This window comes from Salvelinus fontinalis, chromosome 9 (assembly GCF_029448725.1).
Source record: "Salvelinus fontinalis isolate EN_2023a chromosome 9, ASM2944872v1, whole genome shotgun sequence".
NCBI lineage: Eukaryota > Metazoa > Chordata > Actinopteri > Salmoniformes > Salmonidae > Salvelinus > Salvelinus fontinalis.
Window position 1 is genome coordinate 44,589,932 of NC_074673.1, and position 21,682 is coordinate 44,611,613.

At 39.6% G+C, this 21,682-nt stretch overlaps 1 long non-coding RNA gene across 1 annotated transcript in view; it reads right to left on the reverse strand.

The window, feature by feature from the left end:
* The window catches only part of LOC129862676 (uncharacterized), a 35,288-nt gene extending 15,721 nt beyond the window's left edge, over positions 1 to 19,567 (reverse strand). Inside the window, exons 1-2 of the long non-coding RNA XR_008760802.1 lie at positions 9,339 to 19,567; positions 8,239 to 8,341 (exon numbers count right to left, since the gene is read on the reverse strand). This is a non-coding gene — a long non-coding RNA (uncharacterized LOC129862676). The remainder of the gene's footprint in view (positions 1 to 8,238; positions 8,342 to 9,338) is intronic.
* Between the last annotated feature and the right edge of the window lie 2,115 nt (positions 19,568 to 21,682).

Here is a 21,682-nt window from a genome sequence, read left to right on the forward strand (position 1 = left end):
ACCTATTTCAGTTCAAGTCAAGCACTGATAAGTAGCCTGTTTTATGACGTTTCAGAGCATGACATGTTACCCTTTCACTCTGAAGTGGTTATCAAATACATTGAGGAACTATTGTAATTCTCAATGGATGTGAAAACAGACTTTGTTTGCTTGCTGTTTGAGGAGAATAAAACATTACTTTGAGAAGCTTCACAGGTGGTGGTGGTGCGTTAAGCCAATCAGAAGTACTACTAGATCCCCAATGGGCACATTTTTATCCCTACATTTGCTCGTAGCCCAGGTAGCCTATAGGAATATTTCTATGCGTGCGCGTCCTTACTCAACATTGACAGGAGCGCTCCAAACAAAAGATTCAATTGTCAAAACTCGTAAATGAAATCAAATAATGCCAAACTTGTTTCTCACAAGTGTAGCATAGCTTGTGCACTCTGCAAACAATGTGTACACACCGACAATGAGAACAGGACGACTGGAATAATAATATTGAATGCATAAAAATAAATGACCGTAACCAAAATAACAAACATTGTAGATAATAAATTATAGGAATTAACAGTAAATGTACTATTGATGATATATGTAATGGGGAATTGATATACAATAACAATCAAACGCAAACAATTCACACAATTAAGTTATGAACAATGAATGTGCACGAATTGTGAATGAGCGCATTCTGGAGAGAGAAGTGCATTGTGCATCTGGGCGCATGGTCAATCAGACTCCTGCATTGGCCATGCAGCATTTACGGTGATACGGCCTCAGCAGAAGTCAGGGCATTCATACGTCTTGCGCTTTGCTGAGCAGTGCAGAGCGGTTGTCAAGGAAGTGAGTTTGTGTTTATACAGGATGTACTGCCGCCCACCTACCGTTTTTTTACCCATCTACACACAATACCCAATAATGAAAACACACCTGAGTCAATACTTTGTAGAAGCACCTTTGGCAGCGATTACAACTATGAGTCTTTCTAGGCAAGTCTCTATGAGTTTCCCACACCTGGATTGTGCAATATTTACCAATTATTATTTTCAAAATTCTTCAAGCTCTGTCAAATTGTATGTTGATCATTGCTAAAAAAACATTTTCAGGTCTCTCTAGATTTTCAAGTAGATTTAAGTCAAAAATGTAACTTGGCCACTCAGGAACATTCACCGTCTTCTTGGTACGCAACTCCAGTGTAGATTTGGCCTTGTGTTTAAGGTTATTTTCCTGCTGAAAGGTGAATTCCCAGTGTCTGGTGGAAAGCAGACTGAACCAGGTTTTCCTCTAGGATTTTGCCTGTGCTTAGCTCCATTCTGTATCTTTTTATCCTTAATGGTTACAAGCATACGCATAACATGATGCAGCCACCACTATGCTTGAAAATATGGAGAGTAGTTCTCAGTGATGTGTTGTATTGGATTTGCCCCAAACGTAACACTTTGTATTCAGGACATAAAGTTAATTTCTTTGCCACATCTTTAGCAGTTTTACTTTAGTGCCTTGTTTCAAACAGGATATATGTTTTGGAATATGTTTATTCTGTACAGGCTTCCTTCTTTTCACTCTGTCAATTAGGTTAGTATTGTGGAGTAACTACAACTGTTTTAAAATCACCATTGGCCTCATGGTGAAATCCCTGAGTGGTTTCCTTCCTCTCCGGCAACTGATTTAGGAAGTACGCCTGTATCTTTGTAGTGACTGGGTGTATTGATACACCATCCAAAGTGTAATTAATAACTTCACCATGCTCAAAGGGATATTCAATGTCTGTTTGTTTTTTTACCCATCTACCAATAGGTGCCCTTCTTTGTAAGGCATTGGAAAACAATTCCTGGTCTTTGTGGTTGAATCTGTGTTTGAAATTCACTGCATCGACTACCTTACAGATAATTGTATGTGTGGAGTACAGAGATGAGGTAGTCTTTCAAAAATAATTTGAAACCCTATCATTGCACACAGTCCATGCAACTAATGATGTAACTTCCTAAGATCATGTTTACTCCTGAACTTATTTAGGCTTGCCATAACAAAGGGGTTGAATACTTATTGACTCAGTAAATTCCAGGTTTTCATTTGTAATTAATTAGTAAAATTTCGACTTTAACATTATGGGGTATTGTGTTTAGGCCAGTGACAAAAAAATTCTAAATTTAATACATTTTAAATTCAGGCTGTAACACAACACAATGTGGAAAAAAGTCAGTGGGTGTGAATACCTTCTGAAGGCACTGTACATACAGCTAAATACTGTCATTCCCTTGTGACTTACAGGTCAGTACATGCAGGTCTAAGTACCAAGGTTGTTGCTCCTACCAACTAACTGTCATAATAGTAAGAGTTGAAAATTGGAATCCATTTAGCTTGTCGGGGCTTGTTGGAGCTGATCATGAACGAACAACAGTGTTGACTTCTGCAATCTGTCAGCAATATAGAATCTGGCTAGCTGAAACTACAAGCTCACCATATTCCTATGCGGATGGGCATATAGGCTTGTGTGTACAGTATAGGACAATCTCCTCTTAAGATAAATACAGTCTTAAAACCTAGGCCTAAGTACCGTCACAAAACCTGCAAAGTAAAATACTGTAAACCGGCATCTCATATTCAGTTGAGCAACTAGTCACATGGATGCAAAGGACTTTGCCAACGTTTTAAAATGCTTACAACAGCTAGCCAAAACCTAAATAGGGCTCTATCCAGCTCAGCATGTCTTACTTTTTAAAATTTTACTAGCTCTGACTTTGCTGATAGGAAGAATGTACTTTGAGGGAGAATGTGCTTTCTATGACTGTGATATGTGGTTGTCCCCCCCTAGCTATCTTAAGATAAATAAGATAAGAGCGTCTGCTAAATGACTAAAATAAATAAAATGTAATGGTCAATATAATACATTGTTTCATATACATAACTCAGAATGTGATGTCATTTTTTTGGGATAATCTAATAGATACAGTGGATTACATAAAATAATACCATAGAAATAATTCAAGGCAAGATTGAAAATGACACAAGCCTGCACTGTATTTAGGCCTACCGGTCCGCAGATCAACCAGATGCAGGAAAACACCATAAAAAAACACTGTGCATTAAATGTCATAGGAATAACAGCTGGTTGAACCAGTTAAATCATTTCTAGCTTCCTATCTGGAGAAATTGAATTTCTGGTGGGCATTTTGGTTGTAATTGCCACCATCCTCAGATCTGTGCTTAATATCAGAGCAGAAAAATATTGGACGCAAATCACAATAATACTACATCTCTAATGAATAGAAATCAAATTATTCTACATGACAATTTCTCCATTTAACAAATGGAACAAAGCACTGGTTGTTCATGGTTACGTTGTGCTGGTGGGTGATTCATTTTCAGTATGAGTAGTGGTAAGAGTACATAGAACATTGTGCCACATGAGTCAAACCACACAGAGCCTCAAAAGACCATTTGGGTAAAAATACACATCATCTGCTGAAACCTAGTTACTGTGGAGAAAATGTAGGCCTATTGTAAGAACAGGGTTAAATCTATTTTCACTTTTTTTTCATCAACCATGGATCATCAATCCAATTGGTTCAGGACAAACCTACTTTTCCGATAATACATATTTCTCAATAATCAAAAAGTGATGTGCTGAAATTAATTATGTTTCCCTTCGTCGTATGACATACGGATCACAATTGTACAGTATGCCTATTCATTACATTAAGTATCAATGTACACATTGCACTACGCTTGCAATGCCAAACAAGATGCTAATCTCATTCCTCCACTAAAATCTATTGAATGAACTGAGAATGAATGGTTTTATGCTGACAACTAAATTGAGTATGAATTACAGACTATAGGCAACAAGGAATGATTATTAGCTGAAATGTGAGAGCCAATATGCAGTAGGCTACCTTCCAAATCCTGAGTTACTGCTAGAAATCTTTTTTAAACAGAGAAATATACACATTTGATGATAGACAAGATGAATTGTGATGACTATTAAGTATGAACATTATATTTGTCTAGAATTGACCGTACGATGTGAATTGGGCTGATCACACTCGTTCTATCTACTCAGAAGAGAAACTCTGTCCTGATTAGTTTCAGTCCAGTCCAAACTCATGAGATTATCTAATATAGTTTAACTAAGCCTCTAAACTGCTAACATACTGTAATTATCAAATATATTTATAATAACCATGAATAAAGTAATATCACACGCACGTACACACATGCACGAACACACACACACACACACACACACACACACACACACACACACACACACACACACACACACACACACACACACACACACACACACACACACACACACACACACACACTGACTCTATGGAACCTAGAACTCCCTGGAAAACAGTGGCAAGTGTTACTGAGTGGACTATCCTGGTTAAATAAATCTAATTAAATGAATGACACAAATATACACACACACACACACACACACACACACACACACACACACACACACACACACACACACACACACACACACACACACACACACACACACACACACACACACACACACACACACACACACACACACACACACACACACACACACACACACACACACACACACCTAATTTATATCTCACAATTCTGTGAAACAGCATTGACCTATTTAATTCCCCCAAATGTACAAGAATTATACATACAATATATTAACAAAAGGGGATAAGAATATACTGTACGTTTTACGTGATCAAATAGTCTGTGATGGTCATTGCACTCAGTACAGTCATTCATAAAAAATATATGTGTGTGCATTGTGTCATTATTAAGGTCGTTAACCACTTTTTTTTTTTACGAGTTAATGCAGGATTTGGTGCAATTAATCGCAAATTCAGAATTTCTTCAGAAATCATTACAAGAATATTGACATCTTGATTTTGTCCAAAGTAATGTAAGCAAAATCAGTTCAATTGATAAACACACTTTCTTTAACCTTAAAGTCACCTTGTTTTGCCATCACATTGTTGTTGTTAGCTGTATAGATCATGTCTTTGTATGTGTTCAGTGTCTTTTCAACGCTTACAGACAATGCAACTAATCATGATAAAGAAAATAGTGCACTAAAATTAATCGTGATAAAGAAAATAGTGCACTAAAATTAATCGTGATAAAGAAAATAGTGCACTAAAATTAATCGTGATAAAGAAAATAGTGCACTAAAATTAATCGTGATAAAGAAAATAATGCACTAAAATGACAAAAACTGAACTTGAGTTAACTGGTTAACTCTGACAGTAATTATGCAGTTACACACACGCATTGACAAGTGTCGTATTTCCAATGAGGATCACGTCTACTGCCATTGTCTGTATAAGTTCATTAGTTATTACATTTAGCACCGCCGTACAGAGAGCACCACTTTGTATTCGAGCAGCATACGTTTATGCTGCATTGGACCTGTCTGTTTACCTTTGTATTGCCAATGTATTTGAATGACGGTAGACAACATGTTGCAGCATCAAATTGAACTTTACAGGACAGTATGTAAGACAAACCTCTTCTGTCAAAACAGAAGGAAATGGCTAGCCGTCACTATACTTTCAAAGCACCTTGCAATCAATAATCAATCAGTAATCCCATTTATATACAATTTTGACAAAAGAACTGTTTGCAAAGAAAATATAACACAGTAAGACCTATTACGTGTGTGATATTAATCAAAACCAACTATCGAAGTTGGGGCCTTTGAAAATAATTTGTCATATAGAAAGAATCCTATTACCTGATTTTCCAGACTACAGTTACAACCCACAAAAAAAACACAAACTACATCTGCGCTTGGTTTCACTGCCAATGCAGATATTATGTTGAAATGCTATGTCATCTATAGGAACAACCTCAATCGACAGGAAATGTCAGTCACAAAGGAAGCCCAGAGTAAATGCAAGGTCAAGTTCAAGTACACATTTACGTTCAAGTTCAAACGCTCAAGTTCAAATTCACAGACTTGTCTATTGTAACCCTTGCAGTTTCCTATTTGCAACACAATAAGTGGTCTGCTTACGCACAGTTCACAGCTTACACAGACAGTAATGAAATAAGGAACGATACAGTAGTTTAACACCATTTATTCAATGATTAATTATTAGAAATGGACAGAAAATAATCATTTTTACATTTTCACTCATAGGATTGCGACTTTACACGTTTTAACGATCTGTGTGTGTATATGTGTGTGCATGAGCGTTTGTGTGTGTGTGTGTGTGTGTGTGTGTGTGTGGTGTACAAGGGCACGTTCGTATGCTGAGTCCACCCAAATAATTGTCTGTATCTGTGTGTACCTACTGTACAGTATAATGGACTTCAATTCACAGTATGTGAAGGGCTGTCCAGGAGCTATGCTTGGGTAGGTATAATGTTACAGAGAGAGAGAGAGAGAGAGAGAGAAAATACTGCAATTGCTTATGACCCTGCCATCTGCCCCTCCACATGCAACGGAGCTAACTACCCCTGGAAGACAGCCACCCCCGCCAAAAAGGCCTGAGGGGTGAGGTGGCGCACTCAACTGCCAGTCCAATTCATGTACTTTTGAAGGTAAGCAAGTAGGCACATACAGTATATCCATGGCTAAATTAGGCCTACCTTTGTGACCATGAATTTCCATGTTTGTACTGGATTGAATACAAACTACTAACACGAAGCCTCTCAGTAAAGGCCTCCCCGCCCATCATTTGAAAAAGCGTAAAGTAGGTAATAATTAGGCCTATGCTTTTTTAGAATGCAGAGTCTTAAGCAGGCATGTATGTGTTGTTACTGGCAATGCACTGCCAGATGTGTTTATCAATCGACGAGCACACAGACAGAGCAAGTTCAACATCCAATGTAACCAAATTCCCCATGTTCATGAAAACCGTGACAAATTCCTCAAAACCTCACAGATAGGCATTTCACATAATTGAGTGAAAAGCTTGTATACTCAGACTGACTGTCCATGAGACAATTAAGTGAAATATTCAATAGCATTATAGTGATACAATTGAAGGGTATTGGGGAAAATATGGTGATTGAGTGTGATCTGCTCAAATAAAATGTTGTGCCAGCAACACATAATATCTAGTCTGAACTATTATTATAGCTAGATAATTAGTTTCTCATTTATTTTGTAGCAGCCAAATGCATAACAAAATCATAGCAGCCATATTATAATGAGAAGACCATAACACCCTGAATATATTTGTATGAGTGTGAGTGTGTAAATTAGAAGTCTGATTTACTTATTTGCTTCGATATGAGTTTTTGTTAAGAAAAATGAGCAGAGTATAATTTATCAGACGGAAATATCTGTGCATTGCAGGGAATTGACTTTTTACTAATTGTATTATAATTGCAATCATATATTGAAAAGAGCAACAGGAGCTACACACACACACACACACACACACACACACACACACACACACACACACACACACACACACACACACACACACACACACACACACACACACACACACACACACGCGCCTTTTCCTGTTGTTCAAAATAACCCATGAAAAAAAAAAATTGTATCAATATAAATCAAGACTTTGACGAACAACAAATACACCTGTAAATAAATTCCAACCCAGCCTTAATTGACAGATGAGTCATTGGGAAAGATAACATTATTGAACAAATTGGGTACCACAATGTATCATTCCACGCACATTGTCACCTAACCCAAAACCGCATCACTCACATGAAATATCTCTACAAACGTGACCCCGCGATTACCACGAAATCAGATTAACTTGGCAGTAATCAATGGACCATTAACGGATACCTCTGGTTTAAGAAAAACACATTTGCAATATTATTAAATAACTGTGTTGTGTAGAGGTCACAGTATTATACTTTTTGAGTTTGAGTACTAATACATGGTAATTTGCCATGAAAAAAAAACGCTTTCATTACCAACATAAAGTACTACCTTCGTGCAATGCACGACTGTATGCAATGGATTTCGATTGCGGTTTTTGATTCAGCACTTGCATCAAAATAAAAAATGTACCAAAGTGTATGAATTCCATTATTTTGTACAATGAGTGTTACAAACAAAGATGATACTATACACAATTCAACACGTGTACGCAATGAATACACACACACACACACACACACACACACACACACACACACACACACACACACACACACACACACACGCACGCACGCACGCACGCACGCACACACACACACACACACACACACACACTTAAACACACACATAAAGAAACAGGTATTACTTACAAATATTCTGCAGTAGAGGCAATTCCGAAACGTTCCGAATCCGGGGGTGAAATTCTGAGCAGCTTCTCTCTTCCTCTCTTTTTTCCACGCTGGATCCACATCTCTGTTGAGGAGAACAGAAATCCATCAGCCTCTGTGTCCCATGCAGCTCTGGCAGAGCAGCATGCTAGCCAGGCAGGCAGAGAGGCACGCAGGCCAGGTGACTCCCCAGGCAGTCCCCCTCGTAGCCCAGCCCAGCCTCAGCCCAGAGCCCAAGCCTGGGCTGGTGCTACCTCGCCTGGCTGCCGTAGGCTGGGCCCAGGCCTGGCGGGCCCTGCAACAAAAGGAGGCCATGAGGCTGTCTGGAAGGCTCCAGCTAAAACCCTCTGCTAGTTAACAAGTCTTTGAATGAGGAATGTTAGCAAACAGACAAACAGCATGTCTGATGCATGCAAATAGCACAACCAGTCCAGTCACAGCCTTGGCTGCCTACATGAATAATTCAGCAGTCTGGAAAAAAGGAACCCCCCCCTCTCCTCTCTTCACTCTCTCCGTCTTCCCAACTCGAATGCCTTCGCTACCCGACAAAGTGTAATCAGACCTCCGTTCCCCAAGCGGTCCTAGCCCCTGAAATCAGTTTTAACACTTAACACAAGCATGCATCGGTGGCACGAAACGACATGCACAATCACTTCTTATGTTTTCGCTGCAACATTTTTCCAAATTCAATCGCTGCATTTTTCTGTCATTGCCTTTTCCTGTCTTTTGTTTGGAATTGGCTCCTGTCCCAGAAAGAGCTCCAGCACAGCACAGCACTCACTCCCCTGTTAGGAAAAAGAGCCAGCGAGAGAGAGACAGAGAGCGAGAGAGAGAGAGAGACAGAGAGACAGAGAGAAAGAGAACGAGGGAGGGAAAGAGAGGGAGCAAGAGGGAGAGAAACAGCGAGAGTGAGGAAGAAGAGGGAGGTGCAGTATTTCCAGGCGAGAGAACTGATGGCGCTCACGAAGAGCACGTCTTGAACACGCAGACGTACGACACGCTCAGAGACTGGACACGTTCTCCTGCTTGTCATCCACAGACAGTCACTAGAAGGAAGAGCGTGAAAAAGAGAGAGGGCTTACCCAGTAGGAATGACGCCCGTACGTACACAGCTCCAGGAGGAAGAAGGCTCGTCACGTGGCGAGATACAAACACGACCAAACGACGACAAAAATAATAACACATTGAAAATAAACACCGCCAAACTCTTTCAAAGAGAAATATAAAACTCTGGGAATTAATGCAGATGAAAAAATAACACCCAAAAAAAAGAAATAACACCAAGATCCAAACTGATGCAAAAATTGCCGCACAAAACTACGTAAAGGCCCCAAAAAAAGCTACTTGTTGCCAGCTTTTTGCAGAGCCGTTGTGTAGATATTTGGAGGCAGAGGGTTAAAATCCAGCTAGTAGTAAAAAAAAAAAAAAAAACTCCTCTATGGAAGGGCGGGCTGTGGGGAGGCCCTGACTGTAGAAATAGCAGCAAACCTTTGTTCTTTTTTTCTCCCCACAGAGCTCGAGTCTCCCCCCTGCGTGCGGCTGGAGCTGAGAACAGGGGAGCGAGCGATAGAAGAGACGAGGCAGCAAGCTCAGAGTGAAGGAGAGAAAAGCTCTACTGATGATGAAATAGGAGGTGCGGCGGAGCACGAGAGACAGACACTTTTTCATCACACATCCAACACGGCAAGGAACTGTATATGCACTTGAGAGAGGGAGGAGGGAGAGAGAAGGGTGGGAGACGGCGACCAAGAGGGAAAGAGAGAGAGAGAGAGACAGGGGAGAGTAGGAGGGCGGAAAGCAGTCGAGGGTGGGAGGGGGTAGAGGAGGAAGAATGACACAGAAATGCACTCCTCCGGCAGTGCGCAGACGCAGTGCACGCACTCACGCCATACTAGCACTCTCCGCACCCCGGCAATCAGCTAGAGAACAGAGCATAAAAAATAAGGAAACGAAATAAAGAGAATGTACAAACACTCAGAGTGGACTGCCCTGCCTAAGGACATTTGAAATATGCAACAGTTCTGAGAGCAGGTTAAATGATTAACCTTATCTGGTACAGTACAGTACAGTACTGTAGCTCTCTCTCTCGTCAAGCTGCAACAGTCTGTCTGGATCACATTCTACAGCAAGCCATGGCTCACAGACAGAAAGTATCAGCTCTTTAGCATGCCACAGCAGCTAGCGTGAAAGCAGCATTGAGAAGACAAAAAGCAGATATGGAAAAATGGGAGCTACTTGAGTATAATACTGTAGTGTAGCACGTGGCAGGGTAGAGAGCGGGGTTAGTAGAGTTACAGTACAGTACAGTAAGACTGTCCTCTTCCTGCCCTGGCTCTGCTTCTCCGAGGGGCTAAACATCGCACGACCCTTACAGCTATTTTGGCAAGGAGTAAAAAGCCTGATAAGCGTTTTGGGTGAGACCTCACTGCTTTACTAGAAGAAAAACAGCTACTGTGATTACAACGTGATTGAGAATTCACAGAAAACACGAGGGGTTCTGGGTAAAAAGGCACAGGATACCTTGTCCAAATAGGAAAAGATTGTTGAGTATATTTGCTTCTAAACTATCCCTTACCCTGGAATCATCTAGAATCCTGCATTGTGGCGCGCTCCACCCTCCCTACACCCTGCTGTTTGCGCACGCATACACACACACACACACACACACACACACACACACACACACACACACACACACACTACAAAACAGCATGGCAGACCAGTCCTCCACCATCTTAGTACATACCGATTATTATTTTGATTTTCATTTTTTCTATCTCTGTCTTTTTCATACTTCCTCTTTCCCTCCCTCTCTCTGTCCCACCACCTTCTCCACTCTGCGACCAGCGTTTGGCTTTCCCCATTTGTGGCAGATTACTATAACACTATTGTAAAACAACTTCCTGCCTCTTTTGGCTCTGGTTCCAAATAACGGCAAAGGCTGGGCTCACACGCTTGAACTTTTTTCCCCTCTCTGCCCCGAAGTATCAGCAGCTCTGAAAAGAAAGAAAGAAAAAGGAAAAAGGGTCAAATCTCTGCATGTCTCCTGTTCTGGATTTATTTTGATGCCTCATGTCTTTAATGCCAGATGAAAAGTATAGCAGGAGATTGCATGCCTAGCAGAGAAAAAGGTGGGGGAAACTACTCTTTTGCTTCTTTAACTGTGTGTAACTTTCTGTTGCTTTGTGGATGACATCGTGCTGTTAGGTTAGCTCAGACGGGACTAGCCAACATGACTGTTCCTGTTTTGGGCTCTCATCTCATCTGCAGAGTGGGTCTTTGAGGAGCACTTTCCTAACGTAACCACCCGTTCGTTCCTTGCTGGCTCCCTCGCTAGAACAGCACGGCAACAGACAACCGGTTCCTCCGCTCGCTTACTCCGAGGACTCTCCACTCTCCTCTCCTCCTCTCTTCACAACAACTTTCGATAAGACACAGGTGGCTACATTAAATGGACCTGCCGCTAGCAGGAACCAAAAAAACACTCTTTGTGTTTACTTACTGACGAAATGGTCCAGCTGAGTTAGGGCGTTATTAGCAGTCTTTACAGTCTTCTTATTAAAAACGAGATACACTGGGTTGGATGTGCCTGTCTGAGCTTCAGTAGATCCCTAGAACCCCATCCAAAGCAGTGTAGCCTCACGTCACATCTCGCCATGTGTTTTAGCCAATTAAAAAATCCACGTCTTTGGTTTTAAGCATATACATTGACACATACAGTTTGTGGCTACTGTAGATGTATATTATTATTGTGTATTTTATTGTATGCACAGCCCTGTTCAGTTTCTGTAGAGGATGTAGGAGAAATGGACATGTAACTATGAATTTGTTTGAGATGGTTGGTTTGGAACTGTCTGTAGTTATCATTTAGCTTAGCGTGCATGTAGCACTTAGCGTTTGCAACAAGTTCACTTGAGGATAGGGTTTTGGTTTTGGGTGGCCTGCCAATTTTTACCACTGTGTGCCTCTACCTCGCTTCCCTCTCCTCTACTTGGGCTGCCTTTGTCTGTAATTAATTACATGCACTTTTATTTTATCTATACGTTGTGTTTTATATTTGTATATGACCCCAACCATGCTTTCTTTAAACACTTTTCAAATAATAAATTAAGAAATGTTAACATCGCAGGTTTTCATGAAGTTATGTTTCAACTAAGATATATTTTAAGGAACGCAACCGTACACAGGTGTGCATAAGAACTTTGGCAAACAATACAGCTATAAAAACAAATGATGTCCTAGTACAACAGAAAAAAGCTTGGAGGAAGAACAGGGAGGTAAATGTAACTATTCCGACCGTAGTATTTGAAGGGATTGTTTAACCGTATTGTTAATAAATATGATATGCTACTGTATGCTATGCATCTTACTCAGTATTAACTTTAGATAATATCAACTTAGATTAAAATGGTTAATCAAGTAAATATCCAACCTGTTAGTCGAAGCTATGTTCCTGGTTATGCTTTGCAATGCTACAAATCCACCGTGAGAGGAGGGTGAAGGAGAACATGATCAGAGTAGAACACTAACTAACATGTCTGTTATTGTGGCTTGGCAATCAACGCGAGAATACAGATTCAGTCCCTCAGTCACATCCAAGGAAATGTTGAACAAAATGGCGGAGCCGCCATGTCATTTGCAGGCTTCATACAGAATTGTAAAGCATTGTGATACGTTCATAACTTTGCTTGATAAAACGTATTCAAATACTACACATTTGCAAAAAGCTAACCATAACGACTCCAGGAAAAATCATCAAACATTTTGTCTCTGGCTAGTCTTTTAACTCTTAGTTGACAAGCTGGTTATATAATTTGTAATGAAGTATTTGGAATACAAACTCATAATTCAACATAAAATGTTAAAGGTCCAATGCAGGAATTTGTATCTTAGTATCAAATTATTTCTGGGTAACAATTAAGTACCTTACTGTGATTGTTTTCAATAAAATAGTCAAAAAATAAATACAAATAGCTAAGGTAAATTTCTCAAGCAAGAGTTTTGCTAGGACTGTCTGGGAGTGGTCTGAGTAGGCGAGTTTTTGGGAAATGTCTTTCTTATTGGTCTATTAACTAATTTACCACATGGGGATGTCACCATGGAGGGCCAAAACACCATCCTACCAAAACAGGATGACATTTCAGGCAGTCTTTTCAAACAGCTTTTACACTAAAATGGCATTATCATAATTTTCACAATTTCACAGTATTATTCCAACCTCATAGTGTGGAAATATATATAAAACACAGGGCAATCTAGTTTTTGACTGCACTGGGCCTTTAAGCACAATCAATATGAGAACTGCTTTGTAGTCTTGGATAATTTCAATCTATCACAAAACAATTAAAATAATATCCAATAACTGCATATGAAGATCCTGTACAGATAACTGCATTCGACAGATTTTAACCCAGTAGTATTTCACTAGTATATATGGTAAAAAGCTCTTGCAATATTTTTTCTAACAGAAAAGTATAACTTCTGATAGTACGCATGTTGGATCTTATCATGATCAACAAAATAATGTGTAAGAAATCACGTGTTATTTTGGCATAAAATGAATTCCTGATCATGCCAGATCTAGACTGTTGGATTCCATAATCGAGCTCTCACTTCTAACCTTTCTCTTGAGTATGGGTAATTATCAAATGCACACTGCTGAACACACAGGAAAGAACATTTCAAATGAAAGTGTCGGCCAAGGAAAGTTCAAACTAAATGCCATAAAGAATCTATGCAAAAGGTATAATCATGGCATTCTCTCATTTATCTCATTGAAATGTATTTTTTTCCCCTCACTCGTAAACTTTTTATGCTCCATAATTTTATACATAAGAGGAGTCACAGAGTAACAGTCACTGTACACCCATTTTTCAAAACTGTCACACCTAACGCTTGATATTCCATGTAGGTCACATGAGGGGAGTCAAGAAATAATTAGGAGCCCGTTTGTTTTTCTTTAGTGTCTAGAAGCACAGGAAACAGAAAGGAAAGGAAGGCTGATGAATCTGAAATTGCAGTGGGCAGTAGCTCCTCATAGACAGACATGATCTACACTCCTTTACCCATTAGTCACCAACAGGAGTAAAACCCAGAATTCTGACTGTGCAGGATCAGGAACCACAATGCCTCAGGATACCAGACACACACAGTGACACATAACACAGAAACAATTGGTATTTTAAATGAAGCTATTTAGGAGGATAACACCAAACCACAATGCCGGCTGGCCCTACGTACGCAGGGATGAAAGACTTGGTCTCCCTCTCTAGGAACAGGGGCCCGAGTGAGTCTATGAGGTGGTCTTGCTCCAGCCTCGCACGTGTCTAAACAACTTCTCTATTACACCAGAGACCTCTGAAGGCACTCCCCATAGAGCAGGGAACAAAGGCCATGACCCTGGGGTCAAAAGCGTTACACGGGAGGCCAGGCAGACCCATTGAGGGCCTAGTGCTGTTTGCTTTAAGAAGGTAAAGATTACTAACACATTAACTAATGCCGATTAGGGGGTTATACCCTGAGGGACGTCACTCACAGGGTCTACACATCACGTGTTATTAACACCCCATGACCTCTGACCTCTGGCCTGTCACTTCAGGCAGCAGAGTGTGACCGCCACTCTCCCTTTCTGTCTATGTGTTTGGATAACACACAAACGCACACACTAGAAGAGAGTGGAAGGGGTGGGTGCAACGTTGCCTGAGAAAAATGAGCAATACGTGTTCTTAGCTATACAAACTTGAAAAAACAATCACTGCAATTACTGAGTATCAATTCTGAATTACAAATAGTTTTTTTGTAGTATTGCCATGAGAATTAAAATATGGGAAACTTTTTAACTTGAAATCGGGCATGTCCTTTCAAAAGTATTTATGATTAGCTAATGTGTGTCTGTGATGTGTCATTTCACAATGTTCATGAATCATTATACCCTATACAAAAATAGATTCAATAGGAGTAGTCCCTCAAAATGACCGCTGTATTACTGCGCTGCAAGTGGTCCACAGCACATAAAATGGGGGCATTTAGATAAAGTTCTGATCACAAAATGGTGGACAGAAGACATCCAGTGTTGATATCCTGGATAGAACTACCACGATATGATACACTCCTTCAACAGCCCATGCTTTTTTCCCCCACACATTCTGTCTTCAATTAACACATATGTATTGAGTGGGTGACAAATGAATTGTGTCTATGTGCACAAGTGAAAGCTGACTTAACCCTATATCTCCTGACAGAGTAAACCTACATATTCATTACAGATGTACAAGATACTAGACCGGGTCTCAGGGATGGCTAACTCTAAAGATCCCTTCTATCTTCACTGAATTAACTAAATCAGATTTTTTTTTTTGGGGGGGGGGTACTTTGCTTGTAGGAATATCATCTCCAAGGCTCTCTAAAGCTGTATGAATTGGTGCCTCTCGAAAGGCTGATTTGAGGACCTTTTTTACTGAATAATATGTTTGTTTTCTATGATTTTGTTTTGCTTTCATGTATTGATATGAATATTGATGTGTATACAGGGCTCATCTGTAAAATAGACTTTGGTCTCAGCATTACTCTCTGTCAAAATGAAGGCTTAAATAAAAATTCTTGAAACTAAACGGACATTGTTTCATTTCATTGGGTGTCTATACTATGCAATCACTCATAACGTCATGATAACATTTTCTGCTGAAAAACATATACGAAATGTGAATATTATGGGTCTGAGAAAAAGATGGTGATGGTGATGTTTAAAAATGAGAAGGGTATGTGCTTTACATGTTAACAGTTGAATATTATACAACGTTAAAGAAAAGTGTAATTGTGAAATATTTCCTTTCACCGACACCCCTGAAGTGTAACTTTAAAAAAATCTATTTTTCACAACTAATTCAATGACTTCTGGAATTTTGACAAACGAGGCATGAAAAACACTGTTACTAAATCTTTTGATTTTGTATCACTAACAAGAATGTGGTATTATCATTTTGGGTTAACTTTTAGTCACATATATTTTTGTATTTTTAAAATGTGTTCACAGTCCAATATAACATTATAAAAGTATAGTATCCATATATTTGAATTGAAAATTTGTGATAATATCTTTCTAATGACAATACAATTTCGAATACATTTATAATGAAGAGCCAGAGGTAATTGGAAAAAATATCAATACAGTATATATAATAATAATAAAATATGTTGTACTGACTCAATATCAAAATGCGTCACTTTTTAACACAAATAGCTTAGATTTACTATATGATTAATACGGAATGAATACATAATTGTAAATATATTGATTAGATAGTAATTGATATCACAAAATAGGAGTGAATATCAATCGGGTTAGAAGAAATTACTCCAAACTTAAATTGGGTTATACAAAATAATCTGTTTAAATTTGCCAAGCACATGAACAATTCAAATCCGCTTCATCATTGTGTAATAATAACACATTATGATTTATATATATTTTTTAAAGCTAAATTGTAAGTCATTATTTATTTGCCTGCCAACAAAAAGGCTGAGCATATTCCCATGATTGGAATTGCAAAAAGGATGAGAACAAATTATTTACACTTATTATATTGAACAGGGATTTTGAAAAACACATTTTCAAAATAGCATATTTTCCAATAAAACATTTATTCAAATGAAAGAAGCTCCTGCGCACCCTTCAGGCAAAGTAGGACTCGTTTATTTTCATGCCAACCTGTTTCACATTTCCGATGCGCCTGCAAAGCAACGAGTAACACTCCTTTTAAAAAAAATACAATATTTACAAGTAGAAATAATCATTGGATTTATGAAAATGAACTGCACAGTATCATTTAATATGGTAAGCAATGCTGCAAATTATACTTATTCACTTACTACTACAAAATGTATTAGCATTTTATCAAAAACATTTAACACTTTAACATCTACATCTTTATATCTGAATTTATTGATCTGTGAAATTCAGTCATTAAGCAATGAGCTATGTGATTATCAAACCATGTGTTGATGCTTTCTTCAGACAGAGATGCTTTCATAAACTTGATGTTTCCAATGAAAGGTCAAGGTCAAGGTATTTTGGAATAACTTACAAGATTCAAGATTCATGAAGATTCATGATTCAATATGAGCTTATAAATTGCGTTCATGCATAGAGTACTTCAGAGTATAGTCATTCAAATACTTTGAACTATTTGACCATTTGTTTGCAGGGGAATATTCAAGACAAGTCATTTTTTGTTATATCTATATCATATGTAAGTACTTACGCTATTACGATAATAATATATGTTAGATTATTGTCCTTTTATCATCCAACTTACGTTGCATTTGGCTGGTTCTCGCTGTGTTTAGTCACCTTCGTACGCAAAAACTTTAATCAAAAGCTAATAGGGAGGGACTCTAATACATAACTTAACAAATGACATATATTTATGTGAAATTAAACATAATAAACACACAAATATACAGTGACCGAATGTACAGTATATGGCCTTCAACATGTAAGAGCAAGACAAATAGATATGACATTTCATCAGAGCTAAACTCACCTTGCTGTGCCTCACCGGATTCTGAGAGGAGAATGAAAGAGAAAGGGAGAAAGAGGGAGAGAGGCAGGGAGGGAGGGAGAGAGAGAGAGATTCTGCTTGAGAGCTTGCAAAACAAAATGGATCCCATCCGATATCAGATCTCAAAATGGACAACATTCAGAAGCGGGACACACCCAGATTGTAGTGACTACTCCTTATGTGTTTTGTCCAGGAGAGATAAAGCTTTTGTCAAAATGTATTTTTCGTAGCAGGTTAGGAGAACTTACGCAGCAGGTCGGGAGAATTAACGTAGCAGGTTAGGAGAATTAGGTTAAGGTTAGGAAAAGGGTTAGCTAAAATGACAAAAGCTGTATACCATCTAGACATGACCCTCCTCAAGGACCTTCGGGAAGCCGATATTGTGTGGACAGTACAGTCTAAGTATAACAACAACACCACTATAGCAAAGGTCAGAGCTCCTCAACATAAAAAGGGCTATAACATATCAGGGGTAGGTTCAAAGTAAATTTATCTTGACCTTGAGCAGAACGGTTGACAGGAAATTCAAATAGAAAAATGACCTATGCAGCCTTTTTGAATTAAGTTGCATGTTAAATTCTACAGTATTACATTGAAATGGATAGACATGAGTTAGGTTTTTACAATGAAGGTAACATTGTTATTTTATCTGATTAAACGCTAATGATTTAAGCTCATATGATTTTAAATATGCCTTTTGAATAATATCAAAGGACCATTATATTAGGCCTTGTTGCCCATTCTCAGCTATATCTAAACATTTATCAGTGATACTCGTTGATATGATGCAACAACACATATAAAAATGCATTATTCAAAGACAATGCACACTCTTACAAAGAAAAATCAACTAACCTTAACTTACAGTAAAATACATAGATTCGAAGAACAAACACCAACAGAAAGCAAAAAGACAAATTCTCCTGATCTGTTGAAGCGTAACAATAAAAAGTAAATTCTCCTTTCTGTTCATGCTTGACCAGCACTACAACCAGCCGGTATGTGTCTGGAACCATGGTCCCCTACATCCCTGAGCTCCCCCTCTGAGGAGACGTCTGCTAGCTTCTAGTACACCCTTCACACAGGCTACAGCCTGGGCCACTCGCTTTCATTATTCCCCTGTGCCAAGCTAAGAGCGGGCGAGCCTGGCACTAGCCTGGTGCTGTGGGGGAAATTCTGCCCGCCACTACCGAGAACGAGGACCACTCTTTGCCACGTCACAGCACCTTTGCCGAGCATATGGACAGGGCCGAGAGGACTCCGAGAGGATTTCCCGGCAACTAGCCGAACCCTACGGCTGCTACTAGCACTCTCTCTCCCGCTTCTTTACACACTCTCCATGTGCTTTTTCTCTATTTCAGTCACACACACACTCCCTGTTTACTGTTTCTGCTTCACAACACACACCTCTTAACACACATACACTCTGCATGCTCTTTCTCCATATCTTAACACACAGACTGTGCTGCGTGTCTACTTAGAACACTAACCAAACCTAAATCGCTCAGTCTGGCAGATACATTGCCACTGTCTTAATCTGACGTGGCTTTATGACAGGGGGTGAAACTAACACAGTGATACTAACACAGTGATACTAACACAGCATATGAAACTGTGTCGCAGCAGCAGGTCCAGTTAAGAGGTGCCGTTGCTGTTTCATTAAGGTTTCTGTCAGCTGCTGGTCTAACAGTACTGGTGATGCTACTGTGGCAGTGGAATCAATTACAGCAGTAACACTCCTCCAGTATTGACAACACCTCCAGAATGAGGTCATTTCTTTGAGGAGAAATCACAGTTGAAATGGATCAGAATGAATTTGACTTTCATTTCTGTACCATGCAAACACAGTAGATCCAAAATGACTGTTGCAGGGCGGTGCACAGACTTTTGGGGGGAGGCATGTCCTCAAACAAAAGGGAACACCCAAAAAAGTTCCCGCAACCGCTGTCACAGACTTGTTGAGCAATTATTACTTTGAATATTTCATTACATAAAATCAATAGGCTAAATACACTGAGTGTACAAAACATTAGGAACACCTTCCTAATATTGAGCCTCAATTCGTCGGGGCATGGACTCTACAAGGTGTTGTAAGCGTTCCACATGTTGACTCCAATGCTTCCCACAGTTGTGTCAAGTTGTCTGGATGTCCTTTGGGTGGTGGACCATTCTTGATACACACGGAAACCGTTGAGGGTGAAAAACCCAGCAGTGTTGCAGTTCTTGGCCTGGCACCTATTACCATACCCTGTTCAAATTCACTTCAATATTTTGTCTTGCCCATTCAACCAGTGAATGTAGCCTATCATTCATATTTCCAACTTAACTCCATTTGTTGCCACTATCATGTATTCTACCTGGCTGAACCTTTGATGAGGTTACTTCAGGTATGCAGCTGCTGCTCTACACTATCCCTAACTATAAACTGGGTGGTTTCAGCCCTGAATTCTGATTGGCTGAAAGCAATGGTATATCAGACCGTATTCCACGGGTATGACAAACATTTATTTTTACTGCTGTAATTACGTTTACGTTGCGTCGTGCTTAAGAACAGCCCTTAGCCGTGGTATATTGGCCATATACCACACCCCATCGTGCCTTATTGCTTAAATAAGCCACTATTGAGAGAAAATGAATAGAAAATTGTGAGAAATGCTCTAGCCTACAATTACTATAATCAACGCTTGGGAAACTGGTGACGTCACCTGAGCGCGACGTCTGTTTGTTGTTGAACCCTGTTGAACGTTGAAAGCTGAACGAGAGACCTCGGTTTATCGTTTTTGTAAAGCTGACAGTGTTTTTATATTATTTTATTTTATGTTGGAACCTGCGGCTCTGTTGGGCATAGTTGCTGTGAGCGCTGCTTTCTGTCCCGGGATCCCTCCAGATTCCGCAGTGGGGAAGAAACACGGAAGTCCAGCTAGCTTAGCTGGCTCGGCATTCTAAAATGGAGGTCGCTATTGAACGTTTTCAATCTTTACTAACGACATGCCACTGGCTTTGAGTAAGGCCAGTGTGTCTATGTATGCGGATGACTCAACACTGTACACGTCAGCAACTACAGGGATTGAAATGACTGCAACACTTAACAAAGAGCTGCAGTTAGTTTCGGAATGGGTGGCAAGGAATAAGTTAGTCCTAAATATTTCCAAAACTAAAAGCATTGTATTTGGGACAAATAATTCACTAAACCCTAAACCTCAACTACATCTCGTAATGAATAATGTGGAAATTGAGCAAGTTGAGGCGACTAAACAGCTTGGAGTAACCCTGGATTGTAAACTGTCATGGTCAAAACATATTGATACAACAGTAGATAAGATGGGGAGAAGTCTGTCCATAATAAAGCTCTGCTCTGCCTTCTTAACAACACTATCAACAAGGCAGGTCCTACAGGCCCTGGTTTTGTTGCATCTGGACTACTGTTCAGCCGTGTGGTCAGGTGCCACAAAGAGGGACTTGGGAAAATTACAGTTGGCTCAGAACAGGGCAGCACGGCTGGCCCTTAAAAGTACACAGAGAGCTAACATTAATGATATGCATGTCAATCTCTCATGGCTCAAAGTGGAAGAGAGATTGACCTCCTCATTACTTGTTTTTGTAAGAGGTGTTAACAAGCTGAAGGTACCGAGCTGTCTGTTTAATATACTAGCACCCAGCTCAGACACCCATGCATAACCCACAAGACAAGCCACCAGAGGTCTCTTTACAGTCCCCAAGTCCAGAACAGACTATGGGAGGCACACAGTACTACATAGAGCCATGACTACATTAAACTCTATTCCACATCAGGTAACTGATGCAAGCAGTAGAATCAGATTTTAAAAACAGATTAAAAAAACACTTTATGGAACAGCGGGGACTGT